This window comes from Lepidothrix coronata, unplaced genomic scaffold, assembly GCF_001604755.1.
Source record: "Lepidothrix coronata isolate B3197 unplaced genomic scaffold, Lepidothrix_coronata-1.0 Scaffold85, whole genome shotgun sequence".
Lineage (NCBI taxonomy): Eukaryota > Metazoa > Chordata > Aves > Passeriformes > Pipridae > Lepidothrix > Lepidothrix coronata.
Window position 1 is genome coordinate 2,408,221 of NW_016690265.1, and position 22,172 is coordinate 2,430,392.

Below are 22,172 nucleotides of genomic sequence, written 5' to 3' on the forward strand. Positions count from 1 at the left end.
GCTCTTAGGTGCTTATGACTTCTGTCAGTGTGGAAGTGTTTTAAAGCAAAGGGTTTCTATGTGAATAAACCATATATTAGTACACTTACACTTATAACTTTTACGCAGCCATTTACAATAGGCACCAATACTGGTAACACTTGGGTATGTGCTTAACTGTAGTGCAAAATCCCACTGAGTTCACTGGAACTATTTGCTTCATGGCAGGAGAGTGAGCTTTGAATTACCTGTGGTAGAGAGTGTATGTTCTTGTACCTTCCATGGTCCCTCATAGACTTAGGTCTGATTTTACTTAAGAGTATGGACTCTGCTGTGAGAAAGCATTCTGAAATATAAAAAGTGCAAAGTGGCACAACTGTGAAAAAAAACCAAAAACAACAACAAAACCAACCCAAACTTATTGGTGAGACACAGTTTAATATTCCACCCTTAGCTCTGCCTTCTGCTGTCAGCTACTTTTGAAAATGTATAATCCATGATATAGGGTAATTAAAAAAAAATCTAATTAAACAAGGAAAACTAATGATATTCTCCCCTTCTAATGTGAGGAGAAAAGTAACCACCTCCTTTTATAGGTGAGTTGAGGGAGGTAAATCAGAGAACATGTTTGCTCAGCTGGTTTTCTTCAAGCAGTAGCTAAAAGAGAGTTAACCTGGTTCGTGAGATGGCACAAACTCCACCAGTTCAGGTGGACTGGACGTTTTGGACAGGGTAGCTCTGTTTCAGTAAAGTTTGTGTGGCTTTCCCAGGCAGTGCCAAATGCTGATGGAAACTGAGGAAGGGTTATTACATGTTTTCTTTGTTCCTGTGCTTTCCTCGAGGTTTCTATTTTTGGACACTGTCAAGTGTTAAAACACTGTACTGTGCACAGTCTGGTCTGAGCTGCTTTGATCAATTCTGTGTTCTTATCTGAAGTGTGACTTGCCAGGGGAGCCTATTCTGTGATATGTATCTGGAACAGAAGGCTTTGCATTGTCAATTTGGCTCCAGTCCTATCACCTGCAAATTTGTCCCTATCAGCTGTTAACTGAAGGGGCTTCAGACACTGTGCAGATTAAGACAAAGTGCTGTAAGAGCTTGTATCCTGACAGTTACTTGTACCTTAACTTTCTGTTTGAAAAGAATAAAGCTTTTTTTTTTTTAATTTAGATTTTGTTTAGCTTGTATAGTGATTTTCAGAGTAATAAAAAAAGTTCTCATTCCTCAGGGATTCTTGGAGCTGGAAAAGGCATACTTGATTTCTCTGGAATGCCTTATATCCCAGAGGATGTTGCTTTTCACAGATAACTATTTGCAGATGTAACTATTTGCAGATGTTTTCTCCCTTAAGTTGCAGGTCCCTTTCTCAAAGTTGGTGATGTTGAACATCAAATTGTTGAGAAGAGTTGGAGCTACAAAATAGATGAGGGGGAGACACCTTAGATTCACTTGCTCAGTTGTAGCAGTATTTGAATAAAATCCAGACATAGGAAAGGATTCATTTCTTTGATTCCAGTTTTATAATTGTTTTAAGAAAGGTGCGACTTTGTCTCACACCAAACCCAGTGCTCCATGAATTTCTGGCCTGCAGTTTTATCTCATTACCTTTTGAAAGATGTACCTGTGTATGCTGGGGTGAATTAGTCCCATCACCTCTCAGATTCAGGATAATCGTGTGTAGTCAGGAGGACATTCCAGGGGTAGAGCCTGGAGCTGTCCTGGTTTGGGGGAAAGCAGAATGGCATGTCAGCTGGGCACCCACAGCAAGGAGTAGGGCACTGATAGGCAGAGGTCTCAGATTTGTGTTGGCATTGTGCTCTCAGTGAACAAGAAGCTGCTCTACTGAATTTTGGGAAGCACTGAGGCCTGTGCAATGAACACAACGTTCATTAGCAGTGGCACTGAGTTCCCACTGGTGTCTCATCCTGCAATGGAAACTATGGCAGTGCCTGAGCCAGCAAGGCTTTAGGCTGTGATTCATGGCACGATGGCAGGGGCCAGCCCAGGAAGGCAGACAAAGCAGTAGATTGTGTATTACTGTATAATGTACCCTCCTGCCCCCCCAGCTTTGCCATCAAGATTGAATAACTGAGCTTTTCTGCAGTTTTGTTTTTACTTTCATGTTTGTAGCTGGTGTTCTAAACACCACCTCTCCTTAACACATTCAACATGATATTAAAGTGTAGTTTCCTAGGTTTTCAGAGTGTAATAAGAGGATAAATTTTATCCTGTGGTATCAAGTTGGCACGTAAGTTGTCTGTGGGGTTAAACCTTCAGAGCTGTCAGGGGCACTGATGGAATAACTGGTAGTAGTAACAGGCTAATATCCTTTGTGTTAACTGATAACAGAGGTTTGTCACTGGGTCTAAGGTACACTATTAGTAATCATTAAGCAGTAGGTTTAATAAAGTGGTATTTACTGTCAGTGTTAACATCTGTCAATACATTATATATTTTTATACTAATTCAATTCCTAAAACACTGCTTATTATGAGTTCATGCATTTGTGTGGGTGTATCATTTTGTGGGGGGGCTTATTTGACCCATTTTAAAACTTTGCTGTAGGAATGTGATCTGAAAGGAAACAATGGCTGAGAATTTACTCAAACTAAACCAGATTATCCCACTTCCTCCTGTCAAATGGAAAGCTTGTTTGTGGCAACCTCTTGTGTCGGCTGTGGTGTGTATTTATCCATGCATGGTGCTTCGAATTGTCTCTGCTTATGATAATATGACCAAATGTTAGAAAGGCCTTGCTTTGTAGGTAAGGGATTCAAGGGAATTAACTCAGGATCATCTGTTACTTGACATCTCATGCATGTGCTGTATAAAACATCATATTGTTGTTTTGAGAGAAGCATAATGCTTTCAGCAGCCATCACAATGAAATTGTGCTGTGAAATGAGGGGTATTAAAGGTTATGACATCAGGTCATGTTGAGACAATGTTGGGATCTCTGACAAGGAAGTCACTAAGTTTTCAAGGAAGATTCCTTCCCTCTTCATTACCTCCAGGGACTTTGTTTGCCAGCACTCACATGTTTCTTTCCTCTTTTCTCTCCCTCTTTATTATGTTTCAGAAACTGTTCTTTTATTTTCCTACATTTTTTATCACTCTACATGCATGTGGAATTCAGGAATGTTGGACTGGATGAGATGTCCTACATGACCATTTGCTGTCACGTGCCACGTTATTACATCAGTCTTTCTATAAGCAACTAAGCTCCATGTTGCAACTGGCTTGATTGTTTTATCCTGCTTCTGAAGGTAGAAAAGTATTCCAGAAGCTCATTGCTCTGGCAAGGATTGGTACCTTCTAATTTCCCAGATAGACTACACCCATTTTTCTGAAAAGGTTCTCCTTTCTGTGCAAACTGGATGAACGCTTAGTTAGAGTAGAATTTGTCGGCCTCTGTGAAAATTCTTTGCTCCTAATTTCTCTGTTTTGGTGACTGTGGGATAATACCTTCCCTGGCACGCCTCTCTCGATGGAGTCCAGGTGGAGTTGGCTTTATTTGCAGTGAGAATGCACTGTTGGCCTAAATGGGCTTGTGTGTGGCCTGGCATGACCATGACTCCTTGGTCCTTCTCCTGGGCTGATGCTCAGCCAGTTCCCACTTGTCTTGATGGCTGGAGTTCTCAAGCCCAAGGTATCTGTTGGCCTAATCCTCAAATTTTCAAACCATCTGACAGACTGGCAGCCCAGCCCATGCTTTCTCAAAAAAGACCATTTTTTTGTGTCGCTGTATAAATTAAAGTAGAAGATAACTGAAATTTTTTTGGCATAAATCCCGCACTGAGCACTTGAGAAGATTTAAAAGCCCAGGGGACACAGAAAGGACACAGTAAAATATCTGGATGGGAATTGTGGTATCCAAGTCTTACCATATAGTTGTATTAAGTGTTATAATATTATGTGTTATTCCACTGTTATTCCACTGTTTGAGATACTTCATGTGTGATACAGCTGGATGTTCTAGGTGTGATTTAGGAGCTGTAGGTATCTAGGCATGAAACTCCATATTTATGAATCAGTGGAGAACCTGAATTTCACGGCCCATCTCTGCTTGCTCTGTATCCTGGTTAGTATCATCAGAGGTAGCAACACAAGATAAAAGTACTTGAATTTAGAAGTAAGTAACTCTCACGGGCAAAATTTCCTGCTTTTAGTGGTAGCTCTTGACGCAGTGAGCTTTCCAGAGTTACTGCTGATGTATTTCTTATTCTCATAATTAAAAGGGAGATTGTTTATGGCAGTATTTGCCTAAGTTCTGAACATAAACACAGAGAATTCACACACACACACACACAACATCATTTGATGGAAATCATTAATCAAAAAATTATACAAATTCACCCACAATAAATTCCAAATGGCCACATGCTGCCAAATGCCCAAATTAAGCGTAAATGTCAGTTAGTGCCTGGAAGTTGAGATCTCTGGTGTTGGTTCAAATAACGGCTTTAAGGACTGGAGTATTTTTTGAAAAACACAGGTTACAGCAGGAAAAAAATTGCAGAGACCTCCAAAGACCATGACAAGATTTACATAACTGAGGAGTCTGGCTGAAATCAAAACATTTCTCTTACTTTAAGGGATACTGTGAACTTGAACTATAGTCACTTAGAGATAAAATTAACTGGAAGCCTTTCAAGTTTTTTTATGCCAATGAATTCTCTCAACCCGTTTTTATGTTCTTACAATGACACTTCAAAATTTATTTTTGCTCTTTTAATTGCAATGAGAAAAATCCAAATAAGGAGGGGAAAATTACTGGCTCACTACACAGTTTTAGAGCTATGTAGAGAGCGGTGTAGATTAGTATAAATCTTCCAATTTTTTTCACTTGTAAATTATCTTAGGCTTTATTGGCTTTGCTGTACAAGTGTTTCTTGTAAATGCTTTACTTTTAAAGTAATACTTCTGTAATCTATAAGAAAGGTTGGGCTTGTAGAAAAACAATTATATTTTATCAGATATAATTGGAAAAATAAACAAGCTTTCAGGATTGCAGTCCTTGTATTTGGTCTGATTTCATCTAAGAAAACATATTACCTCTCCTTCCAAACTTTCTTTTCTCAGCATGGCTAGATTTCCTCCAGAACTGTAGTAAGAACTTACAAAGTTGCAGGTTTTGCAGGCAAACTTTCTGTATTTGTATGTGATTGTTTATGAATTATTGAGGTGTTGCTACTTGCCGTACAAATTGATATTGGATATCCATTATAGACCCAGAAAATTAACTCATTAAACAATTTTTCTTTTTCATTAATTTTGGATTACTATGATGTGCTGAGTATTTGCTTTAATTTTTTAAAAAAAAATATTATTATAACTTCAGCAAGACTTCTACTGTGTTTTAGTAACTGAGGTGATGTCCTGATGGACAGATTTTCAGGGAGCTTCGAAAGGTATAAATCTGGTTTACATGTGCTACTTGTATCAGTTGGTGTGGTTCTAATTGCCCTTGGATTATATGGACCCAACCGCTGATAAAAAGGATTCTCACAATTTTATGAGATTCATACATAAGGACTAGGATAGATGGAATTCTATGCTTAGGGCCAGGTAAGAAAACTAGACGAGGCAGGTCTTTAACTCGATTCTCCAGCATCTCACTGGTGATTTTTACTCTATATTTTTCCCTCTTCAAAGAATCACAGAATCATAGAATGGTTTGGGTTGGAAGGGACATTCAAGATCATGTAGTTCCACCCCCCTGCCATGGGCAGGGACACCTTCCAGTAGACCAGGTTGTTCAGATCCCTGTCCAACCTTGCCTTGAACACTTCCAGGGACAGGGCATCCACAGCTTCTCTGAGCAGCCTGTTCCAATTCCATCCTCTGGAATTTAACTGAACTCTTCTGAAATTTAACTGGGCTAAACCAAGGAGGAGAAACCTGGAGATAAAAATAATGTTGCACTCTTCCCAATTTACAGTTGCATTAATGAAGGGGATGTTTAAATCAGCTTAGTCTGTTAATCCCTTTCTTGCTGTTGGGTGATGTAAATTAGGTTGAAGGAAGATGTTCTGAAATGGATTGTACTGACACTTTCATAGAGGAGTTTTTGATCTACAGCTCTCAAAGCCCTTTTTAAAGGCAACATTATGGACTTAGGTTTTCAAATTGATGGAGGAGGGCAGTGAGAAGAGCAAAAAGAGGAAAGACAGAACAAGGAGAAAAATTAAAACAAAATCCCCAGAACACAAAAGAATAATTTCAGTAAATGTTTTGGAAAAAGTAATTATGGCAATTTTTCACATTATTTCTTAAAATATCTTCAAAGCCTACTTAGGAGACCATCATTGAATTTAATGGGAAGGAGATCAGGCATAGTAGGGAGACACTGAACATGGAGCAGTCTGACCATTAGGGATAACAGACTCATTGATTCTGTGCTGTTTCATAAGGTAACGATGAGTGTGTCGTTTACTGTGACTAAATGGAGTACGTTGTACCCCCACATGTGAAGAGCTTGGTAGTGCAATTGTACCTTAATTACGTATCAAGTGCTACAGAGCAAGGAAAGCAACTCCAGCACTGAACTGGGTACCCAGCTTCTTTGGAAACTGCCAATGCAAAGCTGCCAGGTACCATGCAAAGATCTGTTTAATCCTAGCACTTAAAATGCAAGCCTTGAAAATTAAATAGAAACATCCCAGTCCTAACCCTCCTAACCTTCAGGCTACACAGAATCTTTCCACAGTAATTGGGGGGATAACATTTTAAAATGCTGATGCTGGTGGGGGCAGAGATAAACAGTTCATTGAACATTTGACAACATGGTGGGAAAATGCAGAACAGGAAATGAGCAAGCAAAGGGAAAGCTGATCCCAGCCAAGAATGGGGTGGTGATGAACATGAAAACTGGTGGATTTAAGTTTTTCTTGATTTACTGCCATTTTCTATTTGTCTTTGCACTGTTAAAGTGTTCACAGATGAAATGATAAAGGTCCTGATCATTCACATACAAACCTTTACAAAATTGATTCCAGAACCAGCTTTTCAGAAGTGCTTGCAGGAATCCAGGGAGAAAGCTCAGAGGAGGGCAATTCAGTCACATGTGCAGAGATGACAGGATTATTGCATCAAGTGAATTCACTTAAAGTTCTTTGGAAAGCCTGTATCTGGCAGCTGCGTGAGGTATGAAGATGGATGAACAAGGGCATAGGGAAGGATCTGCTGTGTAAAACCATAAACTTGAAAATTCCTAGTGTTCTGATAGCTGATTTACAGGTATGATCCTCTCAGCTGATGTATTTGGATTGTGTTTTACCCCCTACAGCTTGAATTGAAGAGGCAGGATCTGTTACTGACAGCTCAAAAACCCGTGTTCTGATGAAAATGGAGCAGAAACTGTAAGACCAATCTACTGCAGTGTCACAGACCCAGGGCCAAGTCAGCTTTATATGCAGAAGTGTGGGACACAGTCAAACCTGTTAGCTACAGGTGTGATTTCATCAGTGTAGCGTCCTAGAGGGAATAATTAGCTAAAATAGCAAAAAAACCTATATTAATTTATACTTTATCTCTTTAAATGTCTCTCACATTGTTACCTTAAGTCTGTTTGTACACAGAGTTGCACTTCCTTGTTACAGTTTGACGGTAGCTTGGTTCAACTAGTTCAAAATTCTGTAAACCTTTTTAGAATTCCAGTATTATGATGTAGCTTGCATAGATTTACACTAATCCACAATAATCAGGGTCTTAATGCACTTTTAATCTACAAGGATTCCTCTTACGTTCTTAGTACTTTGTTTTGCATAACCTATCTTTAAATTCCACACAAAAAAAAAAATCATATAAAAGCTTTTAAGGCTGCAAAGTCAAGCGTTCTGAAGTTAGAAAATGCCAGAATTTGTGTTGTTTGCAGAACTTTGCCTCCCCTTGTATTTGATTGCAAGGTAGTAATTAATGACAGAAGCCCATTCAGTGGACAGAAAGGATGGTAGTCACTTAATGAGCTATTCAGTATTTTGTTCTTTTTTGATCCTTGGTGTGGACTCCATGCCTTGCTACTTACTGTTCAAATCCTACTGTGAAGGCAGACTTACCAATTTTGTTATGCACTCTTCAGCAGTACAAAACAGTGTAGGAGCTGAGAGTTTCACAAACAGAATTCAATGTATTTTGATAACATCATCATTACGTAAGCAGAAAATAGCATTACAGCTAATTGCATTATATCGAAGCTACATTTTTAGCCATAAAAGCACAAGATTAGAATTTAGGCTTTCAGCAAAACCCTGCACCCAGTTCATGGTGAGCCATGAAAAATGGGTTTTTAAGTGGCTAATTTAGTAGTCTGTGAGAAAGACAAAAATAGAATCCAGTCCTTCTGAGCCGCATACAAATGCCTTCGTCTGCAACCACTTTTTTCCTCCTGCAGTCATTGTGTTCACTTTCTACAACAAAAGAGCCAGGATTCTCTGGACAAGATCTGATTCATCACACAATCCTGACTCATCTCCATACCATGGTCCGTTCTGTGCACTGTGAGCTACATACAGCTCTATATGAACAAGCTGGATACGCTTCCCTAAAAATGATGGAAAAGTGGCAGCAGAAGAGAAAAGCAAAAAAAAATAAAAAGAAAAAGGCTGTCCCTGCAAGTATTTCTAGCAGGCCCAGTGGTCCTAGTATGCCTCTGTGTCTAAACTGATGTGGCTTCAGTAACTGCTTTGTACAGCTGTGTGTCTGTGCTGGTGCTGAGCCTGTAGGGTAAAGGGATAAAAAAACCTTCCTTTGAAAGATGGGTGAAAAACAGTTTATGAGGTGTGTGGACTACGAGTGGCGAGATGGAGGGAAGGAATTCTGGTTGCCAAGGGGCTTAGGGAAATTTACGGGTAGGAAAAGGAGGCCTCATTTAGCTCTGGAAGGATGCGTCTTGCTGTTTCCCTCCCCTGGTGCAGATTGTTACCTGTGAAAGGTAACAGGATGCCCCTCACCCTGAGAGGCTAAGCACTGTAAATCAATGCACCACTTCCCTCCTTAAAAAGAGAAAGATAAAATCAGTTCCTCTCCTCCTTTTCCTGATGGGTGATGAAGCTAAACTCCTTGAAGAAGTGATAACACGTAGGGGAGGGGTTGTTTTGCTTCAAAATCTCTACCAACAGCCTTCTTGCAGGTCTCCTTCAGCTTCTTGATTTTTATATGGCAGTGTCTGTGGAGCTGTTGAGTGCCTCTGCTGGTACTGTCAGTGAGTGATGAGTGCATTAGCAAGATATTTCCTAGGGTTTTTTTCGTGTCTGTGGTCGTCTGGATACTCTTCCAACTGGCAGGAGAGCCTAGAACTCCTGAAGGTGCAGTGGAGTGTGGTGCAGCACACGGTGTAGGGTGACACCGTTGATATATTACAGGTCTGTGAGTCTTTCCTGAGACAGGGACATTTTGCATAAGCACCCATGTGTGAAGTGTCACAATGGTGTGGTGTGGCAGGTGTGGCACCAAGGCCAGGTTCAGGTCTGCTGCACAGCTTTGCTCATGGCTGGGTGACTGTGGCCACTGCAGGTGGGAGCTGCACCCAAGTGCTGCATGAGCAGTGTCCTGTAAGGTGATCTCACGTGCAGACACCCTTAGATTATATTGTCCTGGTGTTCCACTCCAGGGATCCTCAGCACCCTCAGCTCCCAAAGCAAGATCTTGCTGACTATCAAGGGCTTCGGGTCTCAAGAACCCATGTGTCGCTGGAATAGGGTATTACAGGCCTACCAACACAGCTTTGATGGTGGTTAGAGAATTCCTGTCCCTTCTGCAGTATAGGCAGACAGGAGCCCCGCTTACATTACCCTTATGTCAGGAGAACTGAGAACTCAGTGCCAACACTGAGAAACAAGAAATCAAGTGTTTGATGGATTTTTGTGCATGAGCATGGGGAACACTCAGTGAATCTGTGTGTGCAGTAAATGTAAAGATCCTCTGGCTCATGGGAGCAGAGAGTTACAGAACATTCATGAACCTGAACTCAAAAGCTCCCATAAGTCTTTACAGAACATATTTAAACTGGGATTTTCAAAGGCTTATCACTTGGCCCAAATTTGGCTGTGACTCACAGGAGCAGTGAGGAGCATGTCTCTGATACAGATAGTTCCTCTGTTAGAGTTTGAGGCTCTGCATCAAACTAGAAGATTCACAAACTTTTTAACGGAGAAATCTTGCCTTCCTTTTATTAAGATAGGCATTCTTCCATCTTTTATTCTCATAGGCAGCTGAACCAATATTTTATTAAACAAGCAAACATAATACCTTTCAGGTCTTCAGCAGTCAGCAAGCACAGAAAATCTTATTCAAACAGTTAAGGCTAGAATTGTAAAGTAATGATAACAAACCTAGTAATGAAAAGTGTCAGGCTGCTTTAATTACCTGTGTCCACATAAACAGCCCAACAGGAGATACAACACTCAGTCACTTACCTTTACAAGCTACTAATACATGAGATTTTGTACCTTTTATTTCTGCAGCTCTGTTCCTCAAACCGGTTTAGTGATGCAAACCATTAGTTTTAGGTGAGAAAACTCAATGCTGTATGTTTTAAATGAGATAAATTATTAATTATTGATTGATAATTATTAATTAGCTCGAACAAGACTGAACAAATGTTGAATATGTGAGCTAAGCTCATAGCAACAGCTCAGAACATGAAGGGACGCATCTTGCACCATATGGACTTTCAGGTGGTTTTATTGCAGAAAACAAGCATAGATGTCTTAATTTCCACTAGATAGATCTGTCCAGATAATACCTGTTTTCATTTCTTTAACCAAAAGGTGGCAGCATATTGTCTGCTTTCCCTTTCCATCCATCCCAGCTCTAAGCTCCTAAATAACCTTATTTGCTCAGTTTGTCTGAACGCCAGGAGTCCAGAACAATCATGCTGACTAAGGAACGCTGATGAGATCTTATGTAAAATCAACTCTTTATCACCTTTAAATAGAAACAGGAATAGTTCAAGGTCTGGTGATTTTATTTCATTGTTTCAATAACAGCCTGACTGACTTTTGGAAATGTGAAGAAGGGTTAAATTTCACCTCAGTGGTGTAAATTCTGAAGGGACATGTACCTATAGAGCTTAATACTTTTATTAACAGTAATGATTGTTAAAAAGCCAAAGCCAATAGTATCTGCCAGATACTTTTGCTGTGTCAGACTTGAACTCAGTTTTGTTCCTACTTAGGTACTTCCTGCGTTGGTAAATAGACAAAAGGCCAGTGGGCATCCAAAGGATCAGCAAAGGTGAGGCAAATACTTAATGCAGTGCAAATACCAAGGTGAAAAGGACATGAATATACCCACTGAGTTTTGCTGCATGAAGGTGTCAGCTCAGAGGCTTCTGGGAAGATGCCCAGAGATACCCATTTCCCATTTGGCTGGTAAAGAGATCTGGAGATGGAGGAAAGCATTCTGAAACACGACCTGCTCTCAGATCTACAGGGGTATTGTATACTTTGCACAATGCCCCAGGTCCTCAGGAAACACAGCGGCTACAGAGCACTGCAGTGCGTGTCCTTAACCACTCAAAACACCCACGTGCATGTCAAACTGATTCTTGCTCTCAGCACTGGCTTCCCATACTCAAACTCCAGGTCTTAGTCATGATTTCCCAGCTGCTCCCTGTCCTGGCCTGGGAGCTGTAAGTGCCACTGCTCTGGGGTGTTGGCTGGAGTTAACAGTACTGTTCCTGAGGCACTGTGGAGCTTTTTACCACAAGGGTAAACAAAGTCTTTCAGCTCGAGAGAGTTGAGGACTTACTTCTCTTAGCCCCAGATGGAGAACAGGTGTGCAGAAAGGATAAAAAGAAGTCTGATAATTAGAGAAAACTTAGGGTCACTTTCAATCTCCAACTCATTAGATGGCTATAACAAAGTGTCCTAAGTACAGGCCTCAGCAGACATCCAGTGTGAGTCCAGAAGCTCCTCTGTAGTTATATGATATACTTGGTACATCAGGGTACTGCAGCTCACGAATATGGGCAGTGGTGAGCAGCAATCCCACATGGCACTGCACCTCCTGTCTTTCTGTCCATAACTAGAGATCAGACTTAATGGAGAAAGACAACTTGTAGACAGGGCTGGATGGAAGATTAAGGAGAACGATGTGGAAGCTGGTGCTGACGAGCAAGATGCAGATGCAGGGAAGGTTGCTTAGGTGGCTTAGAGCCAACTGGAAGATCGGTTTTGGCCTTTCTCTGATACAGAAACATCATTCATTTAGCTAAAAAGGCTCCCCAATCATCACATTCCCCCTCTTAAGAGTAGAAGAGGAATAACAATGCTTATATGAAAATTTTACATGATGTTAGCCCAGCACGTGAATGCAAAGTACCAAAATACACTTAGCAATGAGGACATGTAAAAGCACATATGGAGGAGGATTTCCAGGCAGTGGGCTGGGTCTGTCATAAGTAGAGATGCCTTTGAGGGAGGCTGTCGAATTGCGATGTGGTGACTTTAATGTCACTTCCAACCTAGACCATTCTCTGATTCTGTGGTGAGCCCCAGCCACTGGAAGTCTGTTACTCAGAGATCAAAGATGCCCCTCACCAATCACACTTGGGTTTATGTCTATCAATCATCAGAGAGACAGAAAAAATATACTGTAATTAATATTCTTTTATGTACTTAAAAATGCACAGGTGGGAAAGCCCTGTGTGAATTGTCTTATATTTTAAATGCTTTCAGCCACGTGATGAGTTAATGCAATTCAGCCATGCCAATATGAGCAGATTTCAAAGCTGCTTGTCTGTTGCATCCTCTATTTCCCACCTCTTGTTGAACAGCTGGTCTCTAGAAACAGAGGAAACACTTCTGTTTTGGAGGTTTCAAAACCATCTTGAAAGATAAAGGACAGAGAGCACCTCAGTATTCTCCCTCTCCTTCAGTGTTAGCACAGCTGGAAAATTGTATGACTAGCAAATCTCAGTCGTTTTCAGACCTGGAATAGCCACTCAGCACAGGTTCTGTTTTGAATGGGAATCTACTTTCCTCTATACCGTATTTTAAAAGCATCTGTAGTTCACAGCTACGCTCAAAGCTGACAAGTCTGCGTGTCAAATGGAAATGCCAACATAGTATGGTGTGCCATGAACAGCGTCCAAACATTTCCTTACGGCTTTTTCTTTTTTGCTGGTGCAATAAAGGTATTTTTTTAACATTTGTCTGTCTCAGATGAACATGGGATCTAAAGACAATATTTTCTTTATTCTGCAGAGTTAAGATTTCTGCTACCTTTATACCCTCCTCTTTTTCTCCAATGACATTTGCAATTTAACACTGATTAGAAGACAGAAGAGCCGTAATTCACGGATTCAGAAATACCCCCTACACAATATCCAGTCTCTTTTCCACCTAGATAAAAAATGCTAGCAAAAAAAGTGCAACCTGCACGAAATTTAAATAGCTGATCTCAAGATAAAATGTGACTCATGGCATAATCAATCTCCCAAGCCCATTTTTATGCAAAAGGTGACAATTTAATCCTCTGTTAATTTCAGTGTTTGGAAAGAGGCAATTTTCAGTTCCAGCTTGGAAGAATTAACAGCCAAGTAGGGAATTCTATAGCATGAAGGTGAGATCTCTAAGTATAGTAGGAGCCTTTGCTTTCCAAGATAGTTTTGCACTTAGATCTAGGTCTGGTCTATAAAAAAAAACCCTCCTTGTTTTGGTAGTTCCTATTAGTTAATGGGAAGTAGCAGACTTTTTGAATAATCTAATAACTCCTGACTCTGCTTAATTACAGCCTTTAAAAAGCATACATTTGACACTTCCTCCAATAAATAAAATAGTTGACTATTTTAGCAAAAATTTTCTTCTCTTTCAGAATTTTTAGATTTCAGAATATGCACATGCTTTTATTTATTTGTTTGTTTGTTTTTCAGCAAACCTGAAGCAGAAAAGCAGCTTTGCAGGTCTAAGTGATAATGATGAGGAGAGGCATTCCTCAAGTTCAGGATAAAGAGGGTTACACTGCTGGTCTGGAAGTGCTTCATTTTTCTGTCCTCAACAAGAGGGTATGTATTCCTGCACAAACCTGGCTTGGAACCTGCCTCTCAAGGAAACGAGGTGCTGCTCCTGGTTGGCTAATGGGTGGTACTTTGCCTCTCTGGAAGGCAGGAGCTCATGCTGAGCTCAGAACTCGATTTGAACCGGGAGCCGACAGCCACTGCCTCCCCCAAATGCTTCTGTAAGGGAGCTGTGGCTCCTGGCCCTGGCCCTGCCCCAGCCCAACATCGTTTTGTCTGCCACTGGCCATCCTGGGTGTCCTGCATCACCGATCTGGCTTCTAAATCATGCATAAAGCCCCTCCAGTAACATCCACACAGCAGGGCAGGGAATCAAATTGTGCACATCAAGAGAAAAATGTTAAATACTTCTAGCTTTAAAACGGCCAAACAGATGTTCTTTGCTTTTGACTCAAAACCATTCAAGTTTAAAGACAAAAACAGCTGAGCCAAGTGGGAGCATTTCAGGCTCAAAAAAAACCCACTGGAGCCAATGGGGAATGGTAGGCTTGTTTTGTTCTCACACCAGTTCATAAATTCTGTTTCAAGTGTTTTCCCTAAATTAACTTCTGTTCTGGAACAGTGTAGGAAAAAATTAGCAATTGGAGAGGTTAAGTGAGGATCACAATAAAAGTTGTAATTCAGCTTTAACAACCCAGGACACTGCAGCCACGTTTATCTGCTGTGCATAGTGCAGGCTTTTTCAAACACTCTAGAAAACCCTGGTACCTCTTTGTCAAAAAGATACTTCATCTAACATTACTGGAAGACCTTTACTTGCCTCAACTATATTTCAAAGTTGATACAAATCCACTAGAATTTTTTTAAATCTTGAAAAATATTTATTTCAAATTGCTTATTAAAAAATCTCCTCATATAACAGCCACATGCCCTAGATGTGAACCCACTGCCCCATAGTGATTCAGGCTCATATTAGGTTAAACAGTAACTCTTGAGAGGTTGTTCATGTTAACAACATCAGCTTATCACAGGTGCACCATTAGCATAGAAATTGCAGGAGTTTATGCTTTGCAAAATTGGATCTTTCAACTCTCACATAATCTCCTTTTTCTCCCTCCTGATACAAGTTCCAGAATGTAGTGGGAAACATACCTGTTTTCTGAAGAGAGGATGCTGCTCTCTGGGATAAAAATGCAGGATGCTAGCCCAGAGAAGATTCCTTGGCAAGAGAAAAATATTTGTGCAACTGAGAGCTCTGCCTTGCTTTTTGCTTTTTTTGGGATGTGGAGATGAGAAGTAGTTAGTGCACAGATTCAAACAAAGCAGTTAAAATAATTCAGGCTGGTACTGTGGACTGCCCACGTTCCTGGGGATAGGGTGGTTGTCCCAGGTGCAGACTCCTCACCCAGAAGCAATGAAGAGAAATAACTAGGTGGTTACTGCCTTGTCTTTCCCATATTCCTAAAATTATGTAGAAAGTTCTAGAAAAGGCAAAATGGGCTTCAGAGTGAAAAAAGGTGGAAAACCTTTAGTCAGACCTTCACAGCACTTGTACAGTCTCCTGCTGATAGCTGAGGGCTCAACTTGAAGCCAGCTGTTATTTTTCGGGAGATGGATTGGGCAGCTTTTTCTCTCAGCCCTCACCTTGCCTGTAACATTCCTCTTTTTAAAAGTGTATGTCTGTCCCCAAATAGCTGTTAAACACTGACTCATCACAGTCCTAGTACCCATACTGATTTATTGACTATCTCAGGGAACCTGTTATACCCTTTATCTCTACAATATTTTGAAAGACTTCCATGCACGTCTGAAGCTCTCAGGGTGGTTACATGACTTTTAAAAACAGGAGTCTCTCTTTGTTTTATATTCATCTCAGTCTTTGTTTACAGTCTGCACTAGCTTGTGTTTGGAGCAGCAAGCCAGCTGAGCTGATGCTAATTCTGGCAGATGGGACAAGTGCAGTCATTCAGTGACACTCCACAGTGCCCTTTACAACACACCCTGTGATCCACTGTGGCATAGGATGCCAGACTATCAACTGCAAGGGGATGAGAAGCCAATGTGTTTGTTCCAGCCATCTTCCTACAGAACAGTAACATCCTGGCAGAGGGATAAGGGAGTGGAGAGGTGCACAAACAACTATTTCTCTTGAGGGTTGTTAAACTGCACTCAGAGAGCTGAGTGCCCACACCAGGGTCAGCATTCACACACTGCAGCTGAGCATTGGATTGCAGGGGAATATCAGGGGCTGAGAGAACAAAAAATGTCAAATGGGGACAAAGACCTAAAAGCAAGAATGAGTAATTACTGCAGAAGTTGTATAAGAGAAAAGAGCAGTATAAGAAAGGACCAGAGGCAAAGTAAGAAAAGGAAGACCTTGGCTGACAGATATCTCTTTCTCTCAACTGCCACACTGTCCTGTGTGCGTCTCTAAGCACCTAGTAAAATATCTTCTGTGAGTTCTTTTCCTCTTCACCTTGAAAATTTGGCTGCACTGCAAATAACCTGCTCCTGCTTTTAAGCATAAGCACTGTTTCAAACTATTAAAATTGTATAAGCACCTGTCCAACTCCCACTCAGGCCGTGCTGAATTTTGGAAGAAGTGTTCATCTGTTTTGGCAGGCAGATTCACCTCTCAGACAGACTTATGGCTTCCTGACAGTTCTGGGTTCCAACGTAACAGTGAAAATCCTGTTTTTCTTGGTTTGCTGAGGTTTAAATTTCTTAAACCAGTAATCCACAGAAGTCATGGCAGTGGGACATGACAAAGTGAGCAACACTTCGTAGGTCATGGAATCATAGCATCAAAGTGTTGGAAGGGACATTTAAAGGCCATCTATCCCAACCTCCCTGCAATGAGCAGGGACATCCTCCACTAGATCAATTTGCTCAGAGGCCTGTCCAACCTGACCTTGAATGTTTCCAGGGATGAGGCATCTACCACCTCTCTGGACAACTTCTGCCAGTGTTTCACCATCCTCATAAAAAAAATTTCTTCCTTATATTTAATCAAAATCTACCCTCTTTTAGTTTAAAATCATAACCCCTTTTTCTGCCTCAGGAGGTCCTGCTAAGAAGTACCTTTAGGTACTGAAAGGCCGTCTGTTTTAGAGTTTTTTAATACACCTGTCACTGTGGCATATTTGTTTTCCTTCTACATCCTCATCCCCTTAGAATGCACTTTTTTTTCCTCCCATGGTAGGGATTTTTGTTGCTTTTTAAGTGGGTGGATATGAAGATCAGAAATTCAGGAGAAAAAGAAGCATTTCAGGGGAACATTTCAGCGGAACATTTCAGCATCTCGGCTTCCTGGGAGGCTTCTCATTATTGAAAGGCTTTTATTGAGAGGAAGATTTCGCAGCATTTTCTAATTCTGGCCGGACTCTGCATTCACTATATTTCTTCTGAGCTGCTTGTGCAGAAAAATGTCCTCAACAGGATTGGTCTGTTCTCTGCTCTCTTAAAGTGCATTCTGCATAATCTTAGAGCTGCAGAACCGCCATTGTGCTTTGTAGGATGAGTTTGATATTGCTGGGGCATGAGATACTCAACTGCCTTGTGTATTCTAGCAGGTGTTGGAAGTGGACAGGGAATGAACAGCATTAAAGCAGAGCTACCCTGCATTTGTCTGCCTAAAACCAGGTGGGTATCTCAACCCTGGACACTGTGTTTCTGCACACATGTGATTTACAACAGTGTGCAGTGAAACACAATAGCATAACCAGGAGGATGAGTGTGAAAGAAAGCCAAGATATTTCCCTGGGTGATAGAAATGAGAGGACACATTGCTTAGAAACTGAGACTGGATGTCAGAGCATAGGAAGGCAATCACCTCCTGTGTAGGACGTGTCCTACAAGGCATTTGGACAGCATTAGGGGTGCTAACACAGGTTGACAGTAGTTACTACTACTAACTGTAACTTAGTAAATAAGAAGACTAACATAGGATTCTTCATAATCTGAACCTAATCTGTTGGTTTGAGTGTTGTAGACTTACACTTTTTTGGTCACAGTTAAAAAAAATTCTCCAAGGAACAGGTAACCCATTCTACCCTGTGTACCCCTCTAGAAAGCCAGATGAGCTTGAGGACTTGGGGATTCTAATCTGTTCATGAGTGTGTGTTAGAACTGATCCGTGCCTAGATCAAGTTATAGACCTCCTAAGGGTGGGAGTCTGTCCCAGCTCTGATCACTGATTTTTGACTCAGTTACTCCTACTCTAGTCATGATTTTAACAGTGGTGGTTCTGGTCTGTGTTCCAGGATTTCAGCCAAGACTATGGCCACTACAATGATACTTAAGGAATATTAATTGCTTATTTGTCTTTGGCCTCAGTCTAAAAACATCCCTTGATCACAAATGAGGAATTAATTTACAAGATATTTTGAAGGCAGACATGAGTAAGCTTTTAGCTGGAAACTGTGCAGTCACAGCTAGTGCAGCATCAGTGTAGTACTGCACTAATCAGTTTGCAATTTGTAGCACTGTCACTGTAGAAAGGAGAAAAAAATTGCAAAAAGGAGAAGTCATATCTGTCAGCTTGCAAATCTCTCATAAACATGATCCCAGGTTAGAGAGGCAGTTTTCAAACATAAATGTATGAAGGTGGATCCAACTTTACAGAATTAAATCATAGAGATTATAATGTCAGAATATTGATTATCAATGAGATCCAAGTATCAGTGTCATAAAAGTCATCCTGGATCAGTCTCCTAGCTGTGGAGGAGTTGATTCCTAGAGCAGAGAATGGATCTGGAGCCCTCTGAATGTGGGTCTTCTGATTTCTGAAGTTTGGGAGCCCTTATACAGACTTTGGATAATAAACATCTTTTGGTGAAAAAAAGGGTCAACAATAAACTTCCAATGTTAGCAATCTCACTTCCTTTATTTTCCAAGCATCCTTTGCCAGGAACCTGGGTAACAGTGCATTGCTTCTCAGCTGAGAGATCTTCTCTTTACCTTCCTAGGCCACTTGTGTTAGAAGAGACCCCTGGACTCTAAAGTCTGGTTCTAGACTGGGAAGCTTGGGAAGGTAGTGGTTTGTTCCCCTCCAGTTCAAAGCCCATTCATGTGCCTATATATTTGTCTAGTTGCTGCAGAGTACTCAAGACATCCCTGTGGACTTCCCAAACTAGTTAAAGTTGCAGCTCTTATGTACCCTGAAATAGCTCAAGCACAGCTTGGAACGCAGCTTTTTTCCCCAAAGCTGTGTATGCAGGAGGGTGGATAGGGACAGCGCAAGCCAAGGATAGCTCAGCTAACACTAACCCTTCCTGAATATCGCCATGGGATTTTTAAATGCTTCTCAGCTCCTGCAGAGATGCGGAAAGTTATGACCCCGGTTCAACATCTCATCCAAAAAGCAGTAAGCAGTTCTGACAGTGCAGATCTCCCTGAGAGCTGTATGGAAAAGCCAGACTTGGATGTGAGCCCAGCCTTAGTGTTGTGCTGAAATGCAAGATTTTTGGGTCCTAAAATGACTTCAGGCGATCCATACCCTGACAGATGGGAACCGCAGGATTTGGAGTTCCCGACAAGGAAATTATTCCTAAAATTACTGGTGGGGAAAATGGAAGAAGGAACAATTGTGATTATTTGCTGCTACCAAAGTAGGTGAGACCTGTTCAGGGAACAAATGCAGACTTCATTTCTTAATCTGGTTACTCTGACACGTCCCAAGAGCTTTACATTGTGAGGAAAAGAATAAGAGGCTTGCTCTATGAATAGCTCCTATATCAGAGTGGGGTGAGAATGAGATCAGCTTTAGGTAGTTTGTCTTTATTAATTCATCACATCTGCCCGGAGGCCTCCATCAACACTCCAGCCTTGTGGTGCTGCGCCAACAAGTGCAAACACAGCCCCTGCCCTCGAGCTATCACAGCTCGGGATTACTGCAGGATCAGGAGGGGGGACTCATCGGGAGGTGTGAGGCAGGGAGATACTGGTGTGACAAACACATTTGCATGCCGCCCGAAGCCCCAGCCAGATTCCTCCCCAGGCTCTGCCGGCCAGCGGCACTTCCTGGGATTCGTGGCAGAGGTAAAGCATAAAAGAGGATTTGATGGAAGACAAGATGGCACCTTGCGGGGAGATTTTTACCATGATTTAGAGGGCAGGCTGTGAGAAAACATAAAAGTGTCTCCAGGAGAAATGACAGAATCTGTTATCTTTAGTGAGGGAAGAAAGTTTTCTGCTGTGACAGAGTATTAGATTTAAGAACCAAGGAGATACCAAGCAGTGAAGAGGCTTAGAGGTAAAGGCTTGAGCTTTTCTCCCAATCCCACAGAAATATTTATAGTATCAAAACATGTGCTATCGAGATGAAAAAATGAAATCTCAGTAACAGCGCTTTGATGTTTTTTAGCTGGTGGGAATCTTGAAAAAAAATCCATTGTGTTCAGCTTTATTATAGAAAAGAAGCTATAAATTCTTTCTGCTTTCCTCATGAATGGTCCCCCAGGGCAGCTGGGGAGCCAGCATGTTCCAGCTTTCACCCAAATGTCACTTTTCACGCTCATCCCATGGATTCCTCATACCCACCACTGCAACTTGGGGCACACCAGTGAAATCACCACTGAAGGCTGTTGTGCAGGTGCTGTGTAGTCCCAATCCTGGTCTGTACTTCCAGTTTTCAGGTGCCCTTGGGCTAGCATCTGTATGACCCATGCTTTGTGCTTGAGGGAAATATGAGAAGCAAAGATTTTTTTTTTTTGGGTTGTAATGTTCTGTTGGGGATGTGCCTAAATATCTTTAACATGAGAGCTGCTCCCACTCTGCAGTCCCATGAACAGACTCTGTAATATATTTTTACTTTGTTAAGCTTAGTTTAAAAAGAAAATAATTCTCAAGCAGAAAGCCAGAAATTATCAATCTGAAAATTATCCAAATAATATTTTTCAAATAATTTTTCAAATAAAAATTTAAAAATTTTCAAAATTTCAAAATTTTCAAAATAAAATTTTCAGTGTACCCTGGCAGCCAGGAGGGCCAACCATGTCCTAGGGGATATCAGGCACAGCATCACCAGCCAGTTGAGGGAGGGGATTGTCCTGCTCTGCTCTGCACTGGGGCGGCCTCACCTTGAATATTGTGAGCAGTTTTGGGAACCACATATAAGAAGGATATGAAACTGTTAGAGATTGTCCAAAGGAGGGCCACGAGGATGGTGAAGGCCCTGGAGGGAAAACCGTGCAAGGAGCAGCTGAAGTCACTTGGCTTGTTCAGCCTGGAGAAGAGGAAACTGAAGGGAGACTTCACTGCCATCTTCGACAACCTGACAAGGGGAAGTGGAGGGGCAGGCACTGATCTCTTCTCTGTGGTGACCAGTGACAGGATCTGAGGGAATGGCCCAAAGTTGTGTCAGGGGAGGTTTAGTTTGAGTATCGGGAGAAGGTTCTTCACCCAGAAGGTGGCTGGGCACTGGAACAGGCTCCCCAGGGAAGTGGTCAGAGCACCAAACCTGACAGAGTTCAAGGAGTGTTTGGACAATGCTCTCAGGCACGTGGTGGGATTCTCAGGGTTGTCCTGTGCAGGTCCAGGAGATGGACTTAGATGATCCTTGTGGGTCTCTTCCAACTCAGGACATTCTATGATTGTATGAAAAATATCCCAAAATGGGATCTCTAACTCTTCTGTGGAAGACCTCCTCCTTGGTGAACTGATATTTTCCAGCTAAGAAAATTTTAACTTCAGTGAAGAGAAAAAAACAGTGCTTAACATAGTGCAGAGTGGAGAAAAGTGAATTAAGAGGAAATGTCTTTAAAACACTAAAATAGAAGTTGTTCCATGCAGGATTTAAGACAAGGCTAAAGAAAGGACATTCTGGTACCTTGTATGAGATGCTTAGAGCAAGCAATTTGACATCTGAGAATGGCAGAAATGGATTTTTATAATTTTAAGTAATGGAGTCAGAAGCCCATTGCAAGTTTCTAGAAGAATGAATCCATGATAACACCCGAGGTACCAGAGTTGACTGCTTGGTGTTACTGTTGTGATAGAAAAAGGACAGGATTCAGGAGAACAGAGTAAGATTTACTGGGAATGATCACATTACAAAAAGACATATATATATAGAGAGAGAGAGGGGTATACATGTCTGCGGGGGGTGTGTCTATATGAATATCTATGTTATTTATCAGGAAGAGAGGCCAAGGTGTGAGATTAGAGGGCAGAGAATGACCATGAATAAAGTTCTGCATTTATAATTTGTGTATAGGCAGATACTAAATCAAAC